Source organism: Triturus cristatus, chromosome 8 (assembly GCF_964204655.1).
Source record: "Triturus cristatus chromosome 8, aTriCri1.1, whole genome shotgun sequence".
Classification (NCBI taxonomy): Eukaryota; Metazoa; Chordata; class Amphibia; order Caudata; family Salamandridae; genus Triturus; species Triturus cristatus.
This window is the reverse complement of record NC_140591.1, coordinates 1,658,259,526-1,658,278,981: the sequence shown is the minus strand read 5'-3', so window position 1 is coordinate 1,658,278,981 and position 19,456 is coordinate 1,658,259,526. Positions and strand designations below refer to the sequence as shown.

Genomic DNA, 19,456 nt, shown 5'->3' with positions numbered 1-19,456 from the left:
CTGAGACCCACTCAGACACTCACACACCCACTCACACATCCAATGAAAAACCCACACTCACTCACAAACCCAATGAGACACTCATGCATGCACTCACTCACACACTCATTATCAAAGGTTACAGTTAGGAAATAACGTTTTAAAGAAATTAGAAATTCACTAAAAAACAAAGGTCACAGCGACGTTAAAGTTACAAATTAACATTACAAAAAACATAGAAATTCACACTAAAAACAGAGGTTAGAGGGACGTTATAGTTAGCAAATAACATTTAAAAAACTTAGAAATTTGCTGAAAAAGCAAAGATTATAGGGACGTTATAGTTAGGTAGCAAAATTTAAAAAAACATTTAAGATTCACTGAAAAAATAAAGGTTACAGGGACGTTATAGTTAGTCTCAGATTTAACTGACACAAAACCATAGAAATTTAGCAGTTATAGTTACCTGAGCTAATTTAAATGATGTCCCTCACAATGTATTGCTTACCAATTCACATATTACATCACTCATGACGTAGTCAGTGCATTCACTGATGGCATCTTAAATGACATTACTGATGACATCATCCACACAATCACACACACACACTCGCATCCTATACAACTTCTCATATACCCACTCCCATTACCCCACAACCACTTGCTCATGCAACTACTCACTTATCCATTGAGCCACTCACATACCCAGTCACTCACTCACTCACACAGTCACTCATACAACTACTCACTCATCCATACAGCTACTCATTCAACCAGTTGCTCACCCATAGAGCCACTCACACAGTGACACGATCACCCATATAGCTATTCACACACCCACATATTCACCTATACAGCTACTCACACACCCATTCACTCACCCATACAGCTTCTCAACACAGACACTCACTCACACACAGACACATAACTACTTACATACCCTATCACTCATCCAGACAGACACTCACACACCCACTCATGAATATAGCCATATACACACAGACACTCACTCTCCAATACAATCACCCACACACCAACTCCCTAAACCAAACACCCATTGAAACAGCCACTCACTCACCCATACAACCACCTACAACCCAGTCACTCACTCATTGATCCATTCAGTCACCCACTCATTCACCCATATAGTATTCACACACCAACTCAATTACTCATACATATAATAACACATGCACTCACTCATCTATACATCCACTGACACAGGCACACACTCTCACATTCACTCACTCATCCATACACTCACTCACTCACTCACACACACACACTCACCCATACACCAAATATGTACCCACTTATACACCCATACAGCCCCTCACACACCCAGTCACTCACCCATACAGCCACACACACAGTTACTCACTCAACCATACAGTCATTCACACAGCCACTCTCTCAATCATATACCCACTCACATACCCTTAGAGCCACTCAGATACCTACTCACACATAGAAACACACAGTCACGCAGCCAATCACATAATATGTGTTTCAAATAGTATCACTCATTAGTGGTACACAAACTTTACTCAGTTAACTTTTGAAGTATCTTAATATATATCTTTAACACTCAGAAATGGTTAGAAAACACTCACAATCACTGGATGATGTCATCCGTGATGTCATATGAGATGCCATCAGGGATGTCACTGACCATGTCATGAGTGATGTAATATGTGAGGTCATAAACAGTGCATTGCGGGGGCATAAGTTATAGTCAGCTGAATTTCTATGGTTTTATATGAGTGAAATCTGAACCTAACTATAAACTCCCTTTAGCCTATGTGTTTTTGGTAAAAATATATGCCCCTGCCACCTGTCTCAAGCATGCTCTCGAAGTTGGCCAACTTCAGAGACAATTCCGCAGCGGGTTCCATCACAACCCAGCTTCCAGGGCCTTCAGCCACACTGCATCTGATTGAAGAGTTCCACATAGCTTTACTCTGACTTTTCAGATCCCTATCACCTCCCTCTGGCCCGCCTTTGTGCCCAAAAGTGCTGTAAGCCTTTCACCTGGGACACCCCCAGCAGGTCCCTCTGAGCCAATCTTGCCTCGGGCTCCTGATCAGATGCAAACCCAGGCACATACAACCACATCAGGTCTGCATACATTGATCTCGATGCTGACTTCACTGCCTGAAGAGGTGACCCTGATTCTTCTCTCTAGTGCCAAATGAACTCCACTCTAACTTTGGCTGACATTGCAACTGAATCAGACTGAGGTGCCCTTCCTGCACTCGTATTACCACAGGGCAAGCAACATTCTTTTTTAGGGCTGACTCCAATAATGATTATGACCTGTGACAGGATTACAACTGGTATGACGCACAACAGGAGGCTAGTGGGCTAGATACCTCCCAGAAGACAGCTCTTTTCTTTCCTTCTTGGCCAGCCTCAGAAGGATCTGCCTCCTGTGCTATGATCATGAGTAGAGCAGTCGAAGTTCTTATCCTAACTGAGGTCCTGCAGCCAGGACAAACTTATTCTGAGCCCCTCCTTCCTTTCAATGAGTCTCTGATGGACACCCTTTTGGAACTTGGGCCAAGCTGTGCTCTGGCCCACCAGTCAATAGACAGATTACCCAGTGCCATTGCTTTGCTCCAGGCACCAAGCTCTTGTGCACCAGCACCATTCATCAGAAAGGCTTGTGGTGCAGGACTTCAACAGATGTTCCAAAACAAACACTTTTTCTACCACTCCCTCTAATATGGAATCAAAGCATGTGGAAACATTTGGTAAAAGGCTCTTTTCATCCACCAGCTTGCTCTTGCATTCCAAGAATGCCTCCAGACTTGTTAGGCCATTAAACCCATGATCAATGGGGGACCCTTGCTCACTTTGCCACTGGATTCAAGTTAGCCTGGCTGATGAGGGGTGTTACCCCAAATACCAGTGCCAGGAAGCCTGTTTCCGGTCCAGAGAAGACCTGGCTTGACAGTTGTGGCTGGACTGTTCCCATGAGGTCCAGCGTCAAGACTTATTTGCGTACAGCTGGGTCTGAACTGGGGTGGCGAAGTGAGCTAAAGAACAATGATGGATTCAACCCAGATCTGTGACTGTGGGTGAGTGTCTGAAAAGTTTCAGCGCTCTGTCCTTCATCTCCTTGTGTTTGCTTTGTTTTCCTAAGTTGGCAGGGTATGCCCAGAAGTGTGTCCCTTGCTCACTTTGCCACTGGATTCAAGCTAGTCTGGCTGATAAGGGGTGTTCCCAGAAACCGGTCCCAGGATGCTTGTTTCTGGTCCATGGAAGACCTGGATTCGCAGTTTGGGCTGGACTGCTCCCATGAGGCACACAGGTAAGACTGATTTGCATGTTGCTGGGTCTGAACTGGGGTGGCAAAGTGAGCTAAAGAATCATGATGGATTCAACCCAGATCTGTGACTTGGGGTGAGTGTCTAAAATGTTTCAGCACTTCGTCCATCATCTACTTGTGTTTGCTTTGTTGGCCCTAAGTTGGCATGGTATGTCCAGACATGGGTCCCGTGCTCACTTTGCCAATGGATTCAAGCTAGCCTGGCTGATGAAGGGTGTTACCTCGAAACCAGTCCCATGATGATTGTTTTCAGTCCAAGAAAGACCTAGCTTGGCAGTTCAAGCTGGACTGTTCCCATGCGGCACATGGTCAAGACTGATTTGCATATAGTTGAGTCTGAACTGGTGTGGCGAAGTGAGCTAAGGACCAATGATGGATTCAACCCAGATCTGTGACTTGGGGTGAGTGTCTGCAAAGTTTCAGCGCTCCATCCATCATCTTCTTGTGTCTGCAAAGTTTCCCTAAGTTGGCAGGGTATGCCCATCCGTGAGTCCCTTTGCCACTAGATTCACGCTTGTCTGGATGATGAGGGGTATTACGCTGTAACTTGTCCCTCGAAGCTTATTTCCGATCTAGGGAAGACTGTGTCCCTTGCTCACTTTGGGTACCTTGCCCACTTTGCCACTGGATTCAAGCTAGCCTAGCTGATGAGGGGTGTTAACCCGAAACAGTCCCCAGAATGCTTATTTCCGGTCCAGGGAAGACCTGGCAAGGCAGTTCAGACTGGACTGTTCCCAGGAGGCACAGGGTCAAGACTGATTTGCATATAGCTGCGTCTGAACTGGGGTGGCAAAGTGAGCTAAAGAACAATGATGGATTCAACCCAGATAAGTGACTGGGGCTGAATGTCTGAAAAGTTTCAGTACTCCATCCATTATCTCCTTGTGTTTGCTTTGTTCACCCTAAGTTGGCAGGATATACCCAGATGTGGATCCTTTGCTCACTTTGCTACTGGATTCAAGCTAGCCTGGCTGATGAGGGGTGCTACCCCAAAACAGGTCACAGGCTGCTTGTTTCCGGTCCAGGGAAGACCTGCTTGGCAGTTCGGGCTGGACTTTTCCCAAGATGCACAGGGTCAAGACTGATTTCCATATAGCTGGATCTGAACTGGGGTGGCAAAGTGAGCTAAAGAACAATGATGGATTCAATCCAGATCTGTGACTGGGGGTGAGTGTCTGAATAGTGTCAGCACACCATCCATCATCTCCTTGTGTTTGTTTTGTTTATCCTAGGTTGGCAGTGTATGCCCAGAAGTGTGTCCCTTGCTCACTTTGCCACTGGGTTCAAGCTAGCCTGGATGATGAGGGGTGTTATTTTGAAACTGGTCCCAGGATGCTTGTTTCGGGTCCAGGGAAGACCTGGTTGGGCAGCTCAGGCTGGACTGTTCCCATTAGGCACAGGGTCAAGACTGATTTGCATATAGCTGGGTCTGAACTGTTATGTTGAAGTGAGCTAAAGAACAATGATGGATTTTTTACCCAGATCTGTGACTGGGGGTGAGTGTCTGAAACGTTTCAGCGCTCCGTCCATCATCTCCTTGTGTTTGCTTTGTTGGCCCTAAGTTGGCAGAGTATGCCCAGACGTGGGTCCCTTGCTCGCTTTGCCACTGGATTCAAGCTAGCCTGGCTGATCAGGGGTGTTTACCTGAAACTGATCCCAGGATGCTTGTTTCCAGTCAAGGGAAGACCTGGCTGGGCAGTTAGGGCTGGACTGTTCCGATGAGGCACTGGGTCAAGGCTGATTTGCATATAGCTGGGTCTGAACTGGGGGGTGTAAAGTGAGCTAAAGAACAATGATGGATTCAGCCCAGATCTGTAATTAGGGTTGAGTGCCTGAAAAGTTTCAGTGCTCCGTCCATTAACTCCTTGTGTTTGCTTCATTGGGATACAGTGACACAAGGTCTACCTGGTGTGCAAGAAGTCTTTCACCCTCTGCAGTCTCAGGTGATTCAAGATGGTTGTGATGTGGCCAAGTTCACGATTTGTTGTGACTTGGATAGCACCAACTCTATCAGGGGGTCATGGAACAAGCATTGCCATTTGCTGCCATGTGTTGCTGCAATCAACTAGGTTCTCTGGTGATGTTCAGTACTCCCTGATGAACATGCTTTTTGATGGGAAGCACCTGTTGGGGGACAAGTACAATTCTGCCCTCATACATTTCAAAGAGAGTAGGGTTACCACTTGTTCGCTGGGTCTTCTCGCCCTGCCTCATCGGGCACAGCAATTACTTTGCTTCTTTAGTGGCTTTGGCAGAGGCATCCCTTACCACCAACCTATCCGGCCTCCACAGGAAAGCCAGCAGTTTTTGTATTAGAAGGCATGGTGCCACTGCTCCCACTTCTAAGGTCAGTGTGCCAATCAGTTAACTGCCCCCCACATTCCCACCTACCAAACCTATTTAGTGTACCCTTATAGGGCCAAAGCCACCTAGTGGGATGCAGAATCCACCAAATCCATTTGGGTTGGTAAACAATCATATTGGACAGGCTGGTCCTATGTATTGTTTGCAAAGAATGCACCTTACTTTTCATTTGTCCCTAGCCACACCTTTCCACTATCCACCCAATGACTGAAGGAGGACCAACCCTCCATTTTGTGGCAGGAAGTGCAAGTCCTTTTGGCCACCAAAGCAATGAAGAGGATGCCAGTGCTAGAAGTAGGCTGTGGTTGTCACTCCTGCTACTTTTTTGTGCTTAAAAAGGATGGACGTCTTCACCTTCTTCTAGATCTGCACCTGCAAAACACCTTCTTCCAACAGGAGAAAATCAAGATGCTCACCTTCGCCCAGGTCTGGCCAGCCCTCAACCCAGGGAACTGGATGGTGGTGTGGGACTTGCAGGACACCAATTTCCATCTACCTGTCCTTACAGCCCATCGGCACTACCTGCAGTTTGTGTTGGTAGAGGAGCATTTTCAGTTTGCTGTGCTCTTCTTTGGTCTCACCAGCGACTCTCGAGTATTCACAAAGGTGATAGTGGTGATGGCAGCACACCTTCGCAGGTCAGGGCTGCCAGTCTTCCCTACCTCGATGAATGGCAGTTAAATATGGGCAGTCCTCACCTACCTCTAGACTACAGCGAACCTGCTATCATCCTTGCGGTACACTATCAACATGCCGAAATCAGACCTGACTCCTTCTCAGACACCCCCCTTCTCAACACGGTTCAGTTTCATGCCTTTCCCCAGGGAAAGAGAGCCCTGGACATTCTGGCTATTATCTCTATCTTTCAGCCTCAGTCCTGGATTTAAGTGAGGTTGACTCTGAGGTTGCTGGTACTGATAGCCTCCTGCAACCTAATGGTCGAGCAGACCCAGTGGCATATGCAGACTCTGCAGTGGGATCTTGCAGTGGGCCCAACATCAAGGGAATCTCTCTGACCTGGGTCAGAATTTGGAGGAAACTGCATAGGGTATGCAGTGGTGGTTACTAAACCGCGATTGGGTCAGCGGCAGACCCTTCTCCTTTCCCCACCCAGAGCTGACAGTGATAGCTGATTTGTCACTTCTGGGCTGGGGCCGGCACATAGGAGGTGGAAATCATAGGCTCCTGGCCTCAGACAAAATCCTGTCAGATTGGGCACAGGAAACAAGGTATCCAGTACTCCTGTGCTTGAGTATTTGTCCTCTGATCAGGCTGCCCACCTGGGAGGATCTGCTGTCACAGCAGCAGGGTGGGGTTGTCTACTCAGGCTTTCACATTCTGTGCCTTCAGCTAATAGTTAAAAGCTGAATACCTTCAAACTTCCTTCACAGTAGATTGATGTCAGCTTGTTAGCCAGCCATCCCTTGACGAAGATTGTATACATTGGTTGTTGGGACAAATTTGTGGATTGGTGCGGCACATGCAAAATCAACAGTTGATGGACAGAATGCAGAACAATGTCATACATTCACCCCAGTACAGAGATCTGGGCCTAAATCCATCGTTTTTTTGCTCACCATGCCATTCCAGTTTGAACCCAGCCATATGCAAATCAGTCTTGACCATGTGCCTCATGGGAACAGTCCAGCCCGAACTGCAAAGCCAGGTCCTCCCTGGACTGGAACCAAGCATCCTAGGACTGGTTTCGGGGTTTCACCCCTCTTCAGCCAGGATAGCTTGATTCCAGTGGCATGGAGAGCACGGGACTCACGTCTGAGCATACCCGTCCCACTCGGGGTGACAAATGCAAAATCAACAGTTGATGGACAGAATGCAGAACAATGTCCTACATTCACCCCAGCACAGAGATCTGGGCCTAAATCCATTGTTTTTTTGCTCACCAAGCCATTCCAGTTTGAACCCAGCCATATGCACGGCCACGGCTGAAATGCCAGAAACCGGTCCTAGGAAGCTTGTTTCCGGTCCAGGGAAGGCATGGCTTGGCAGTTCGGGCTGGACTGTTCCCATGAGGCACAGGGTCAGACTGATTTGCATATGGCCATGTCTGAACTGGGGTGGCAGAGTGGGCTAAAGAACGGTGATGGATCAAACCCAGATCTGTTGACTGGGTGTGAGTGTTTGATTGGTTCTGATGCTCCGTCCATCACCACCCCCTTTTGTACCGCTTTGTTCGTCATAAGTTGGCAGGGTATGCTCAGACATGAGTCCCTTGCTCACTTTGCCACTGGATTCAAGCAAGCCTGGCTGAAGATGGCTGAAATGCCAGAAACCGGTCCTAGGAAGCTTGTTTCCGGTCCAGGGAAGGCATGGCTTGGCAGTTAGGGCTGGACTGTTCCCATGAGGCACAGGGTCAGACTGATTTGCATATGGCCATGTCTGAACTGGGGTGGCAGAGTGGGCTAAAGAACGGTGATGGATCAAACCCAGATCTGTTGACTGGGTGTGAGTGTTTGATTGGTTCTGATGCTCCGTCCATCACCACCCCCTTTTGTACCGCTTTGTTCGCCATAACTTGGCAGGGTATGCTCAGACGTGAGTCCGTTGCTCACTTTGCCACTGGATTCAAGCAAGCCTGGCTGAAGACGGCTGAAATGCCAGAAACCGGTCCTAGGAAGCTTGTTTCCGGTCCAGGGGAGGCATGGCTTGGCAGTTCGGGTTGGACTGTTCCCATGAGGCACAGGGTCAGACTGATTTGCATATGGCTATGTCTGAACTGGGGTGGCAGAGTGGGCTAAAGAACGGTGATGGATCAAACCCAGATCTGTTGACTGGGAGTGAGTGTTTGATTGGTTCTGATGCTCCGTCCATCACCACCCCCTTTTGTACCGCTTTGTTCGCCATAAGTTGGCAGGGTATGCTCAGACGTGAGTCCCTTGCTCACTTTGCCACTGGATTCAAGCAAGCCTGGCTGAAGACGGCTGAAATGCCAGAAACCGGTCTTAGGAAGCTTGTTTCTGGTCCATGGAAGGCATGGCTTGGCAGTTTGGGCTGGACTGTTCCCATGAGGCACAGGGTCAGACTGATTTGCATTTGGCCATGTCTGAACTGGGGTGCCAGAGTGGGCTAAAGAACGGTGATGGATCAAACCCATATCTGTTGACTGGGTGTGAGTGTTTGATTGGTTCTGATGCTCCGTCTATCACCACCCCCTTTTGTACCGCTTTGTTCACCATAAGTTGGCAGGGTATGCTCAGACGTGAGTCCCTTGCTCACTTTGCCACTGGATTTAAGCAAGCCTGACTGAAGATGGCTGAAATGCCAGAAACCGGTCCTAGGAAACTTGTTTCCGGTCCAGGGAAGGCATGGCTTGGCAGTTCGGGCTGGACTGTTCCCATGAGGCACAGGGTCAGACTGATTTGCATATGGCCATGTCTGAACTGGGGTGGCAGAGTGGGCTAAAGAACGGTGATGGATCAAACCCAGATCTGTTGACTGGGTGTGAGTGTTTGATTGGCTCTGATGCTCCGTCCATCACCACCCCCTTTTGTACCGCTTTGTTCGCCATAAGTTGGCAGGGTATGCTCAGACGTGAGTCCCTTGCTCACTTTGCCACTGTATTCAAGCAAGCCTGGCTGAAGACGGCTGAAATGCCAAAAACCGGTCCTAGGAAGCTTGTCTCTGGTTCAGGGAAGGCATGGCTTGGCAGTTCGGGCTGGACTGTTCCCATGAGGCACAGGGTCAGACTGATTTGCATATGGCCATGTCTGAACTGGGGTGGCAGAGTAGGCTAAAGAACGGTGATGGATCAAACCCAGATCTGTTGACTGGGTGTGAGTGTTAGATTGGTTCTGATGCTCCGTCCATCACCACCCCCTTTTGTACCGCTTTGTTCGCCATAAGTTGGCAGGGTATGCTCAGACCTGAGTCCCTTGTTCACTTTGCCACTGGATTCAAGCAAGCCTGGCTGAAGATGGCTGAAATGCCAGAAACCGGTCCTAGGAAGCTTGTTTCCGGTCCAGGGAAGGCATGGCTTGGCAGTTCTGGCTGGACTGTTCCCATGAGGCACAGGGTCAGACTGATTTGCATATGGCCATGCCTGAACTGGGGTGGCAGAGTGGGCTAAAGAACGGTGATGGATCAAACCCAGATCTGTTGACTGGGTGTGAGTGTTTGATTGGTTCTGATGCTCCGTCCATCACCACCCCCTTTTGTACTCCTTGGTGCGGCACACGTCAGATTGGTCCCCTCCAGTCCAACCTGTCTGACGTCTCATTGTTTTTTTGATCTCTTGTGCAGTAGGGTCTTGCTTTGGGCTCGGTTAAGGGTTTTCTTTCACCCTTTGGGCCTTCAGACAGTTGGTTGATCAGCCCTCATTGTTTAAATCACCCATTGTGAAGCAATATATGAAAGGCTACAGCATATGTTCTGCCTTCTTCTTTTGTGATGTTCCAGTTGGACCTCAATCTCTTTACTTATTTGTTGTGCAAACCATTCAAGATGCTCCCCATCTGTTCCTTATAGCTTCGTACAATCAAGACTGCGTCCCTTATCGCCATTAAGTCGGCACAGTGTGCAAGCAAACTTCAAGTGCTGCGTGTTAATCCTACCTCCTTCATGGACAAGCTGGTTCTGCGGGCTCGGGCACCCTTTCTGCTGAAGGTAGTTATTAAATCCAAAAACCATGGATTAGTTAAACTTCTTTATTCACATCAGCACGGCAGTGCATCCATCCAGCTCAAGAGTGACTCTCAACTGAACTCACTCACTGGCAAGATCTTCCTTGTTCCACCCTAGAACATGGAACACCATCTAAAGCATAATACAGTGCATGCCACAGCATAGATGCTTAAAGCTATATACACATATATTACAACATATCCCCCTCCTTTAAATAAAAACAAGAAAAGAAACAAACTAAAACAAATAAAAGACACAAAATAAAAGAATGATAAACTAAACATAATCATACAACTTCTTAGGAAAGTACTTTACACGGTCAGAAAATCTGGTCCTGGAACAACCAGAAACATTTTCCTTTACACCACCCGATTCACCCGAAGAACCAGCATCACATTCATTGATACAATTTGATTCATCACGCACATCAATTGGAGAAATGCCCCTAACTTTGAGAGGACACTTTGCAACTCTTCTGATATTCCAGACTTTCTCATCTTGAGTGGCAACTGAGTTCCTAAATACTCTCTTGATTTGAATAGCTTTACCAAACCTACCAGCTCCCTCACAGATGATTCCTGGTTTTAGAATTCTCACCCAATCACCAACTCTAAAACTTGGTATTCGAGTTTTCCACTTCCTATCAAACCATAAACAAGTTTTCAATTGTTTGTTCTTTACCTTTGAAGCAATATCCTCGACACATTCATTACTCATAATTTGCTTCACACACTTATCTCGAAACCACCAAGGACAGAGTTTAGAAGCTGGCTCTCTTCCTTTCAGCAATCTGAACGGACTAACTTCAGTTGTAGTGTGAGGAGTTATTCTGTATAACCATAATTTCTCTCTTACTGTATTCAACCAATCCTCCCCTTGCTTCATGGATTCTACTATAAAATCCTTCAATACTCTGTTAAACCTTTCAACCTGACCATTTTCATGCGGTCCATAAAGAGAAGTGAAGATATGTTTAATTCCACACTCCCTAACAACATTTTTCATTTCTAATGAAGTAAATTGCACTCCATTGTCAGTAACAGGACAAGAAGGACAACCTTCCCGTGCAAAAACTTCTCTTAGAAAATTCAAAACAACATCAGTTGTAACTTTGTTCACAAATTTTACTTCCGGCCACTTAGAATGATAATCTACTAACACTAAAGCATATTTAATCTTTTCCGGCAGCATGTTAAAAGGACCTGAAATATCAAATGCTAACCTTTGCCAAGGCTCCTTTGGCCATTCAACCATCCTTAAAGGAGGAGTGTTAACACTGAGCATCCTTTCACTAGAAACACATTGTTCACATTCCCTGACTACTCGATCAACCAATTTATCAACACCAGACCACCAAAAAAAATTCCTAATGAGTCGTTTCATGGATGAAATCCCAGGATGTGTTTTATCAGCGATTTTAAGGATAACCTCTTGCATATCTTTTGGGGGAATACACTTACAATTCTTAAACATGAAATTCCCTTCAATTTCCAGCTCACCTGCAACCTTGAACCAAGGTAATAACTCAGGTCTAATTAGATGTTTTTTTGGCCACCCTTCCAACACAATTTTTTTTATGTCTAACCAATCCTTATCCTTATTGACACATTCTTCCCAAAAATTCTCACTAATATCCAGAAACTGTGCAGGCATAATGTCATTAATGTTAAGGACAAAATCAGTCTCTTTTACTACATTGACTCCACTTGAAGTACATGGTAACCTTGAAAGAAAATCAGCCGTGACATTCTTTTTCCCTGGAACATATTCTGTCTTAAAATTGTACTCTTGAAACCTAGATGTAAGCCTAGCTATTCTAGCAGTTGAATTCCATCCACCTTCAGAAAACAGAATATTGAGTAGCGGCTTGTGGTCTGTTCTTAACAAAAAATTTCCTCCCCAAACATACAACTTGTAATGTTCTATTGCCCACACGCACGCCAGTAGTTCTTTCTCAATAACTGCATACTTTCTTTCTGATTCATTGAGAGTTCTTGAAGCAAATGCCACATTCCATTCATCTCTACCGTACCTCTGCGAAAGTACACCTCCGATGCCATACAAACTGGCATCGACCGTGATGATGCACTCTTTTTTTACACAAAACGGCTTCAAAGTGGGTGCACGCACTATTTCCTGCTTGATATTTTCAAACGCCTTTTCCTGGTTACTACCCCAATTGTAATCAGTATTCTTCCTTAGTAATTCTCTCAGAGGTTCCCTTTTGCTTGCAAAATTGCTCACAAATTTACTGTAATATTCACACATCCCTGCGAAACTCAACAACTGTTCTTTGTTTTTTGGAGATGGAGCATTGATGATGGCATCCACATTGGATTTCTTTGGTACCACCCCATCACCTCAGAGAGTGTGACCTAGATACTCTACTGTTTTCCTGTACAACTTACACTTGCTTTCCTTAAGCGTAAGCCCATTTTTCTCCAACCTACTGCATACCTCTTCAAGATGAACCTTATGTTCTTCCTCATTTTTAGAAAATACCAAAATGTCATCCTGAAAACATTTCACAAAAACATCAATATCTCTGAATATTCTAAACATTACCCTTTGAAAGACCGATGCAGCTGAAGCCAAACCAAACGGCATCCTGGTGTAACGATACAAGCCTTGTGGGGTAATAAATGCCGTAAGGTTCTTTAACTCTTCGACAGACAAATTTGATGATACGCAGACCTTAGATCTAATGTAGAAAATACCTTCGCTCCCTCTAACATTGATACAACTTCATTTATATTCGGAAGAGGATGGCAATCAATCACAATGTTTGAATTTAAAGACATCAAATCAACACACACCCTCAAATTTTTGTCTGCTTTACGCACTAAAACAATGGGAGAAACCCACTCCGAAGACTCAATCTCCTCAATGATGCCTTCCTCTGTTAGTTGTCTCAACATTTCTCTAAGTTCATCTCTAACATTGATGGGTACACCTCTCAATCTTTGTACTACAGGACGTGCTTGAGGTTTTACGACTATTTTGTGTTCAAAATCTTTAAGCTTTCCCAGCTTCTCACTGAAGACATTTTTATACTTGTTTACCAACTTTTTCACTTTCTCATTATTATCCAATACTGCCACTTTCCCGTTCGAGCCTTGACCTCCTAACATGACTGGTTCTGCTGCTCGTGGGTTTAACATTATACCCAGTTTCCACTGGTCACGCCATCCTAGCACATTTACTCCTTTTATAGCAATGTACAATTTGATCACTGCACATCTACCCTTAAACCACAAGTTAACACTGAAATAACCTTCCATATCAATCCTTGTTCCATCAAAACTTTCTGCAATAACATAATTTGCATGTAACTTTTCCCCAACACATACCTTCTTAAGCTTTTCTTCAAAATATTCTTTAGATATTATTGTCCATGGCGATCCTGAATCAGCCATGAGCAGTAATTCCACACCCCACACCTTGACCTTGCATTTGGGAGATTCCAGAACAATCTCCTTTCCCTCACTTGCACCCTTATTCACAATTGAAACAACAAAACCTCTTTCGCACTCTGTATTGACATCAGTTCCTTCACTTCCTGTCTCACTGTTAATAACTTCATTGCCACAAATAGTTGAAATTGACCGAGAAGTAGATGCAGGGGGAATACTCCTTCTAAATTCTCTGCAAACCATACTAAAATGACCCCATCTTCCACATTTCCTGCACTCTCGGTTAATAGCAGGACATCCTTTAAATGATGCTAAATGTGTTTTGCTTCCGCATCTAAAACACATGTTTTGACCACCCTGGTTCACATTGCTCCTGAATGTATTTCCATTGTTGTACCTGTTACCTATATATTTCTTTTGTGCTACCTCCTGCATGTTGTTTTGACCTTGCACACTACTTCTAGTGTTATTCTTTATGGCACATACTTCTTCCACACTTTCACTCTTCTTAGTATTCAGCCTGACTGTCTGCATCCAACTTTCAGACTGTTCTACTGCTTTTGCATTAGCAATTGCTTCTGTCAAGCTTGGATCACCCATAACCCACAAGTTCTCTTGAACCTTCTTGTTCCTCACATGTACAATTATCTGATCCCTTATCATCTCATCTGCCATCATACCAAATTTACAATGCACACATAAAGCTCTTAACGCCGTCAAAAAGTCATCGAACGATTTTTCCTCCTTTTGCGCTCTCGTATAAAACTTAAATCTGTTTAGTGCAATGCTTGTAGCAGGTTTGAACCTCTTTTCTAGTCTCTGCAATGCCTCACTGTACACATTAAGATTCTCCTCTCCTGCTTGTGGTGTCACTTGTGGTAGTGCTCTGAAAATGTCTTGTCCTTCCGACCCCAGACAATGCAGTAGAATGCTTTTTTTTCTTTCCGCACCCATGCGCTCTCCATCAATAGCCTTCATATACGTCAAAAACTCTTCCTTCAACCTTGACCATGGTAGAGGTGGGTCTCCCTTATTCTGTAAAAACTTTCCCGGGGGATCAAACTGCATCTTTATTCCTTTCTTTATTTATTCTTTTATTTCTTTATTTGTTTTCTTTATTTTTTTTTTTTTATGTGCTGTCTTTGTTCTGTTCTCCTTAATGAGGGCTTCTCTTAATCATATACCACCAAAGCGAAAGTGTTTCTGCCAACCAATTATCTCTCTGTCTTTGCTTATCAAATGTACTCCTTCTCTTCCTGTAGGATAAGCTTTTCCACTTTTTATTTCCTTTTTGCTAAATATATATTTCCTCTATAAACAATTTGACCAGCTTCCCTTAAGCAATGAAAAAACGTATGTTTTCCTTAGCATTCACAGAGATACTCCTCGTCTTCCAAACTAATGTGCTTCCAATTTAAAGAAACAAGAAGAAAAAAATGTCCCCACCTTTTTTTTGTAGTCTCAGCTCTTCACTCTGTTTTCTTCTTCTTATTTCCACACTTCTCCCTCAAGACTACACTCGCCGTTGCTTACTCGTATCAAATATGCTCCCGCACCCTTTGCGCCTCTCTTCCGTGTCACGTACTGACGCGCAACAACACCCTCGTTGGAAACCGTAGCTTGGCAACCCGAATGCGTCATAACGCTCCGCGCACCGCCGCGCGTTCTGCGTAATGACGGTCTCCACTCGTCAGCATACCTTCCTCTTCCTCGTTCCAAGGCAGCAGTGCTGGAATACTTAGCCCGTCCTCATTCCACTGCGGTGCTAGGATACCTAGCTTGTTCCTCGTGGCTGTTCTTCCGAGTTGACGGTTACTTTGTTTACTTTCAAAGTTTTCTTCTCACACTGTTTGTCTCTTGCTTCCTTTGCAGTAAATAAAAATAATCAGACGCACCGATCTTCCTTTCTCTTTTCCATTGCTCTGCTCGTCTTCCTTCAACACAGACTTCTTTTTTTTTTTTAATTTCCTCGATCTGCTCGATCCACTTCCTCTTCTTTTCCCGTGGATTCTTCTATTCTCCGTTCCCGTGCTTCCCCTGACTGGAGATATTTTCAGCTCGTCGCCAATATTAAATCCAAAAACCATGGATTAGTTAAACTTCTTTATTCACATCAGCACAGCAGTACATCCATCCAGCTCAAGAGTGACTCTCAACTGAACTCACTCACCGGCAAGATCTTCCTTGTTCCACCCTAGAACATGGAACACCATCTAAAGCATAATACAGCGCATGCCACAGCATAGATACTTAAAGCTATATACACATATATTACAACAGTAGTGACACTGATCCACGCTAGTCAAACTATCCACCCTGCCGGCATTATATGCTCTGCCTCACCTCTAGAAGGAGGAGGAGACTCCATCGCTTGGACATCAAGAGAGCTCTGAACTTCTGCATAGATCGTACCAAAGAACACTAGGTGGAAAATCAGCTCTTTGTGCAGTTTGCAGTAGCGACAAAAGTCAAGGTTGTGCAGAACTGTACTATCGCTTACTGCATTGTGCTCTGAATTAAGATCTGCTACGCACTGGTGAAAAAGCAGTCTCTAGAAGTACTACAGGCTTATTCAACCAGGGCCAAAGCTGTTACTACTGCGTTAGGACACAAAGTCCCTTTCCTAGAAATCTGCCAGGCGTCCCTCCATTCCTTCACAAAGCATTATTGTCTCAACAGTCAGGTTTGTCAAGAAAGGCATTTTGCTAGCTAGGGCTGGTTTTTGTGCCTTTACAGATCCACCTCCAGATAGATACTGCTTTGGTATCTATTCAAAAAGTGAGGAATATGTGGCCAGAAGTCTCTATCAGAAGAACCAGTTACTTATCTTCAGTAACATGGTAGAGACTTTAGCCGCAGATTTCTCATCGACCCTCCCATCCTCCCAGTTCTGTGATTGAATTCTACCTATTAATACATACGTCTAGGAATAGGCAAACAGTCTACCAATTTTCTCTTGTGGTTCCATGACTAATGACACTGACAGTCTTGAAAGCAACTGACGTCAAAGCATGGAAGTGGCTCTTACATTGAGTCTGCATGTCAATTCCGGAGTGGAACAGCATCAGTGTGGAGCCTCAAGGTGTCATTTGACGGCACATTGAGGTACTGCTGAAAAGATTCTGTATTCAGTATCACACCTGGGGAATATTTAAAAAAAAATTGAATCTGTGGCTAAATATACCAGAAAGAGCATTGCTGAAGGTAAGTAACTTGTTCATTTTATTGTTCCCAATAAACATCTGTTATTCAGCACCAAGATAGCCTTGGGTGAACGTACGCTTTACAAATACACGTTATGTTATGTTCTATACACTCATAGGATAGGTGTATTTATATATAGATTTCAACACACAAATACACAGTAGCATTTTAACAAAGAATACAGTATTGTGATGAAAGGTACTTGGACAAATAAGTGTGCGTGACAAGGTGCAGTGTCTGTTATTTTCTGAGTCTGCTCCTGGCACATTAAGCAACTGTGGTGGAAGGACAAAAGGGGAGGCCTACCACTAAACAAAGTTGGGGCATGGGTCCCATCTGTCACAACCTTCTAGAGATACCATTATTGTTAGGTACCTTCTTTGTTACAGAATTAAAATATGCCAACAATTCGATCATCAAAATGTGCATCTAGTGATCTACCATTAAGTTGAGAAGAACAATCTGTGGGTTGGAATCTATGAGACAAGGGATAAGACTCTTATGCACTAGTTCTGTTAGCCTGGCTGCCAATGAAACCTCTGCTGTCAGTTTTCTCGCACTCCCAAGGATTCTGTCAACATAACACACAAATGTCAACATTTTACAGGTTGAATATCAGAAATTAACTCTAGCAATACTACTAGGCAACACATATTGTATACACAAGATGTGTGACCTGACAACCAATGGTACCATCCATAAAAGACCACAGCACAATTTTCAGTCTTGGACTTTTTGTCGCTAATGTTCTAAAATAGTAGCAGTTTATCTCCTTGGTGGTCCTAATTTGCACCTAGATGTAATTAATGCTGTATGACATATTATAAGGGGGTGGTATTTCACTCCAGTTTGTTTCCTTTTCCATGCCTGAATTGGGAAGACCTGGCATTGTCACGTATGCATCCATCTTATAGTCAGTCACTGACCATAAGGTCAGCCAACTCCCAATTTCATGCAGAATGCCTACAATTGCCAATAACTGAATTACATGAATCGTTGGGATGGTAATGTCCCTCGCATGGTAAACAGGCATGTACCATTTCCTTGAGTGCCTGACTGCATTTAAAACTGGTAACGCATTAATGTGTGGCAACACAAGAAGCAACTTATGCCCTTGTTAAATGTTGCAAAGCTAGAAGCATACTAGCATGATTTGAACAAAACACCCTACTCTTTGATAAAGTTTGAAAGCCAGGATTAGAACCCAGGTGCCTAGATTTGAAGGTCAACCACTTAGTCACTAAATGACATATCCTCCTAGGTGATGATAGAGAAGAAAAACTTAAAAGCACACACCTAATTGGCAAATAGCATATACCAATTAATTGTAATGTGGATCAGGGCTCGAGTAACACGTTTGACATTTTAGATTATCAAGCATTTCTCTGAAGCTGCAAAAAATGGTAAAAGGATGAACTCAAATCCAAGGCTGTATTGAAACTGGTACAGCAAGCACCACCCCATTCCCAGACCTCAAGCCCACCCACACTCAGTACCTTGTTGCATGCCGCCCTCAATGCCCACAGGCCTAACCATGCCCAGGATCACAAGTCCTAGAGGCAAGATCTGCACTTTACAAATACCACATGAATTCACAGCTGGAGGAACTGGCTGAGGTGCGTCTTCAGTCTGCGACTGGCAGAAAGTGGTAAAGGCTGCTTTATAGTGTAACTAAGAAAAGAGAGAGGGGGGACGAGGAGTGAAAAAGAGGTCCAGTGCTCCAAAACTAGTTATTCTCCAAAGAGGGGGGTCACTGTTCCTAAAGAAGATCTAAAGAAAGAAGAACATGTAGAAAGTAGATAGGATAATCAACAAGACTATTACTTGTTGCCCTCACACATCACAAGGGATGTCATCCTTCATCATAGGGCCCGGTGAGGGTTGCTCCTCATCGGGCCAGTGCTGCAATGCCCAACATGTCCGCTGAAGGGTCACTTTAGCGAAGATCTTTTGATATTCCTGCCGCATGATGCGTTTGAGGGAGTGCTCGTAGAGCAGTGAGTGAGCATAAAACTGACCAGAGGATATCGGTACTATGTTATTTTAATGGGTGGATTCCTCTGTCAGAGTAAAAAAACAGATGGTTGGTGCTACTAGTGGGTTGTAATGTCCCTTAGTAGTCAAATGTGAATGCGAATGCGAGAGCATTCGGGCAGCCGGAAGGTAGGATAGGAGCAGCCACACGAAGCAATCGACAAACCTATGTGACTATGTGCACCCTTTCGTCCTGACCCATGGGGCACATTCCCTATACAGAATAGGTTGGATAACCAAAGATAGGATCCAATAGGTGGCACCAACCAACTAGAGGGAGGCCCCTCTCATCTTAAACTACATGCAATTTTTCTGGTCCTGAAGAAGCGCCAGTGATTTGTTGAGACCAATAGGGGCGTGAAACATGTTGACCCATTTTATTTTTTATCACTCACATTCACATTTAACTACTAAGGGACATTAGAATCCTCTAGTAGCACCAACCATTTGTTTTTTTTAAATCTGACAGAGGAATCCACTCATTAAAATATCA

At 44.7% G+C, this 19,456-nt stretch overlaps 1 protein-coding gene across 1 annotated transcript in view; it reads right to left on the bottom strand.

Annotated features, from left to right (window-relative positions):
• Positions 1–19,456, bottom strand: part of LOC146808503 (transient receptor potential cation channel subfamily M member 2-like) — a 637,932-nt gene that overhangs the window by 368,964 nt on the left and 249,512 nt on the right. The window lies entirely within an intron of this gene.